This window comes from Crocuta crocuta, unplaced genomic scaffold (assembly GCF_008692635.1).
Source record: "Crocuta crocuta isolate KB4526 unplaced genomic scaffold, BGI_CrCroc_1.0 scaffold408, whole genome shotgun sequence".
NCBI classification, from domain to species: Eukaryota; Metazoa; Chordata; class Mammalia; order Carnivora; family Hyaenidae; genus Crocuta; species Crocuta crocuta.
This window is the reverse complement of record NW_027527444.1, coordinates 4,124,530-4,129,245: the sequence shown is the minus strand read 5'-3', so window position 1 is coordinate 4,129,245 and position 4,716 is coordinate 4,124,530. Positions and strand designations below refer to the sequence as shown.

The 4,716-nt window shown below is 56.2% G+C and overlaps 1 long non-coding RNA gene across 1 annotated transcript; it reads left to right on the top strand.

The window, feature by feature from the left end:
- The first annotated feature begins 587 nt into the window (after nt 1–587).
- Nucleotides 588–4,290, top strand: LOC144229723 (uncharacterized). The gene is made up of 4 exons (XR_013334573.1): nt 588–640; nt 1,080–1,215; nt 3,188–3,351; nt 3,549–4,290. It is a non-coding gene; the product is annotated as an uncharacterized LOC144229723 (long non-coding RNA).
- Nucleotides 4,291–4,716: the final 426 nt, after the last annotated feature.

Genomic DNA, 4,716 nt, shown 5'->3' with positions numbered 1-4,716 from the left:
CATCATGTAAGGGGTGGCGCAGCATCACACGTGGGGCCCGTTCCTCGTCTCCTGTCCGTCCTCAAAGTCCTTGCAGCCTTCTCGGCTCTTCCTCCATGTGTGGTAAGGTTGGCAAGAATCCGGGGTCAGAGGACCGATTCCCAGACCGACTGGTAATGTAGAGCCAGGGTAGAGGATCCCGTCTGCCTGTGGACGTGTTCACGGGGAAGGGGAAGGCGGGCAGTTCCCAGCCTGGGCTTCTGGCCCCGGGGGCCCCGCCCACCGGAGCCCACGGCTCTAGGGGGCTTTAAAGAGCGCGCGGCTGAGGGGGTGCAGCCTTCAGCGCTGGTCCCGGCGGCCCCTGCCTAGGCGCGCTCCTCGGGTGGGGGCTCCCAGGCAGGGCCACGTCTGCGGAGACCGGGCACCACCCCGCAGCTCCCGCGTGGGGGCCGTGCGTGGGGTGTTTGGGGGAGACAGAGGGGCCTTTGCAGAGTGCAGCCTGGCGTGGATTTGGGGTTCTCCAGACGCGTTGGGAGCCGCATTCTCTCCGGGCTCCCCCTCACCTGTGAGGCAGGTCGGTGGGCCCGCGGCNGGGAGCACAGCCGCGGGGCAGCCGCCGTCGGACGTATCCGTGTCCTGGACAGCGGATCGAGGCCCAGCGGTAGGTCTCTACCCGGCTCGCTGGGGGACAGGCCTCATCCTGGAGGCGCGCAGAGGACAGTGTGACTCAGACATCAACGTGGACGTGTGAAGCCCCTGCAGAAACCCCGCGTGAAGTGCGGGCGTCTACACCCGTTCGGGAAAGCGGGGGAGGCCGCAGAGGGGGTTTGTGAAGAATCGGGGCTTGAACAGCAGCCTGGAGGCCTCGCACTGCGACGGGGAGAGAATGTTCTGGAAAGGGGGACCGCGAGGAGCGCGTGTGTGGAGGGAGGACGTGCGTGTGGAAGCCACCTCTGGCTCGGCGGGCCCCGGGCGGGTGTGTGAGGCTGGGGGGCGCCGACCCACAGGGCCACGTGAGCCGGGCTGTCTGTGCGGGAGGGCGCGTCGGGAAGGAATCGGGATGCGGTCCAACACGCAACGTGGCCTTCTGTGTTTTACAGTCATTCTGTGAATGCGGCGACTGGGGGCCGTTAGGGGGGCCCCCGGGGGCGTGGCCGGCCGACAGATGGCGCCTCCGAGGTGCGGCGGGAGCTTGGGACGCAGTTCCGAGACGGGCTCGTGTTCAGGGGAGGAAAGGTAACCGCGACTGAGGTCTGTGCACTTTTATTTCCCTAATTATTTTGAGTCTCCGGGTCAGTTTGTGATGCGGGCTTCTGAATCTACCTTCTGGGAGGGGACCCTGCTCCGTTGGGAACAGCGTTTCAGCGAGGAAGCTTCCGTCCGGGCCGCGGCTTTCCACGACCGAGAAATGTCGCTCGCATGTGCATTTGGAAAATGCTTTTATGATTCAAAAACACGTCGATGTGGAAAGACTTAGCCAAGTGGCTCCGTTGCAAGAGCTCAGCGTTGATATTAGCAGGACGTAATGTATTCGCTCTCAAAATAAGATGATTTGGGATAAGCTATGAATAATTTCCAAGTTTATTTTCAGACGGTACATGTTTTTAGTAGCAGATAGGACTTAACGTGATGACAGACAACTGTTGTGTTCTTCTGTTTCCATCACTTGAGCTAACAAAGGGGACCAGACCGTCCCTTGGCTTGAGCCACCTTTCTCCCTGCGGGCACCAGGTGGCGCCATGGTGCAGGTTCTTAAAACATTAATTTATTATTTTAAAAATGGAATTTGGGAATTAGGGTTGCTGGTATTCTCGGCACACTAGATTTTGGGTAGTGTTGTGAGTGGCGGATAAGAGATTCAGAGACTGTATTTAAGATTTTTCCCCCCAGTCTCCATTCTCATTCGTTAGAGTAGGAAGACTCTTTCCTCCCAAATCCTGATTATTGTCAGGGGAGGTGGGGAGAGAATGTCCTCATCCATGGGCTATGCGAAGCAGAATTTTTAATCTTCTGCCCCATTGCCTTCCATTTTTCTGTTCTCTTCTTCCATCCTACTTGTAGAAAAGTGATTTCTTAAGGGTAAATTATACTAAAATGTTAGTGACTTATTTTTACTAGAGGAATAAATACACAGAATAATGTTTGGCACAAAAGATTGGACTGCTAATGGAGTTTTAGCCCTCAGAGACAGACCGGTTTAGAAAATATGTTTAAGATTTACTTTTACCTCCAACCTTACCAGTATCCTTTTTATCTGGACAGATAACAAAACCGTATGTCATTTAGTATGATGAATACATTTTGCTCAAGGCGAACTTGGTTTTCCTGGTTTCCACAAGAATATTAAAGCTAAGAATGGCCACCGTGGGTTTACAGTTAACAAATAAATATTTTTGAAGCGTTGATTTGAAGTCTGAGAGGATCTGTGTACAAAATGGAACAGGAAAAGATGTCTGAATACCCAGGAACGCTGTAATTGATGTGTTTGAATCTTAAAAACACTATTTATCATTGTAGCTAATGCAGAGTAATATATACTGCCGGTGCTTCAAACGAACGGGGTGAATTCCATTGTTGAAATTACAGTTCTATTGTGCATTCTCTCTGGTTATCCTTTATTTTTACAAAAATAGTCCTCCTGATGAACATATATTTTGAGATTAAGAAGCGCCTAATCTTCCTCAGAGGAGAACATTTCTCACCCCCCAGTTCTGAAAACAGATGAGTGCTTTGGAAAGAGGGCTCTAGCGGCATGCAGGGCAGAGCGGCCAAGAGAAGTGAGAGCTGGGAGAGGACCCCCTTCTCTTCGCCATTTATTTAATGGCAAGACTATTTCATGAACACCTACTATGTGCCAGGCATTGTACCAGGCAGCTGTGACACGGTGGTCAGCTCTAATGTTTATTTCTTTTTGAAGGGGGGAGGGGCAGAGAGAGAGGAAGACACAGAATCCGAAGCAGGCTCCAGGCTCTGAGCTGTTAGCACAGAGCCCTACGAGGGGCTCGAACCCACTGACCGTGAGATCATGACCTGAGCCGAAGTTGGACGCTTAACTGACTGAGCCCCCCCAGGCACCCCAAGGGGAGGATTATTATTAATAATTTATTAAATGGTAGCCAACTACTGGAAAACATACTCAGATACAATGGTGTTGAGTTTCCGGGCTGGGAACGGTATGTAAACTTCTATGTTTATTGTGTTCACACAGAGGCCGTGTCTCCCACACGACAAATCCTTACAGCACTGGTGTCTGGTGCCCGCTCTGCCCCAGTCGGGGTGGAATAGAGGCCTGCGGCTTTCAAAGGAAGAGAAGGGAAATGGGTTCTTTATTACATTGTTTGACGTTTCCTGGCTCAGTCATTCAGGTGCTGGGTGAGTGCAGGCTGTGATGTGCGGGGCTACACCTCGTACAGTGCTGTGTAATCCCTACCCAGGAGCCTCGCCAGGCTGTGTGCCTCCCAGCGGGCGACCTCGGCATTCCCTGATCCCCGGGCTCACAGGCGGGATAAGATACGTGAAGGACCTGGAGCCGTTCTTCATTAACGTCAGTTCGCTTGGCCCGTGAGCAGGTAACAGGCTGGTGACTGGGACAACAGACAAGTGGAGATGAAAGAGGCATGCACTCACTGCCCACCTGTCAGAGCGAAAGCAGCTTCTGGAACGGGAATCCACTTCGTTTCGGCTTTCTCCTTTTTCCCAGGCCTCCTCGGACACGGTGTTGGTTTGTAAAGCTTCTGACGGTGGGAGCCAAATGGCTCGTCCGGCCCTGGGGGGCGGGCGGTGATGACTGATGTCAGTGAGGGCTGACCATTTCTCAGCTACGTGCAGGGGGAAGCAGAGAGGAAAGCACGCCCCGCGCCGCCAGGGGATCCGCTCCTCATCTTCACGGTGCGCCCGGGGGGTGCTTTCTTGCGGGTGCAGGGAGAGAGGCACAGGGCCTCCGCTGCACGGGCCGGTGGCTCCCCTGCGCTGGCCTGTCCCCACTGCCCTGCTCTGGGGCTGACCACCGAAGGTGGGCGTTGGGAATGGCCCTCCCGGAGCTGTGTTCCTGCACGCACGTGGTCCTGTGGCTCTCAGACTTTGATTTGGATCCATCTTGCTGTCCACACCCACCGGGAAACCATGGAGGGCACAGAGCACGGGGACGTGGGGGCTTCTCAGCAGACGGTCACTGGCCTTCTTGGAAGGGGAGGCCAGGATGAGCGGTGCAGGGAGGGGCACGGCAAGAGCGAGCGGGCCGAGTGGGAGGGGCTGGCTGTGGACCTGGTCACACCGGCACCTGGGGAGCCGTGGGGCCTGATGGTGGTGGGGCTGGGCCGTGAGGTATGACATGGGTCACGTCGGTGACACAGTGGTAGATGTGTCCTCTTTGCTGAGGGCGCTGCACAAAGAACCCCGGACAGCTCCCCTTCCTCACGCCCTTAAGGGCATCCATGCGGTGCACTTGGCCGTGGGGGAGGGGCGAGCCCCGTGGCACCGAGGGCATTTTCCCTGCCCACCCGCAGGGCCTCACTGTCGCCAGCAGAGCAGACTTTCGTCTGCCTGGACCCTGCGCAGGGGTGACCGCGTCAGGTTCGGCCGGCCTGGGGGATGGGCTTGTGTGACCCCTACCCCCCCCCAGCAGACAGTCTGCCCCAGCCGGTCTGTGGCAACGTGCCCCGGCTCCCCCAGAGCACGATTCTGCCCCTTCCACCTGCGTCCCCTGTGGGCCGGGAGGGGTCGCGGGGCTGATGGACC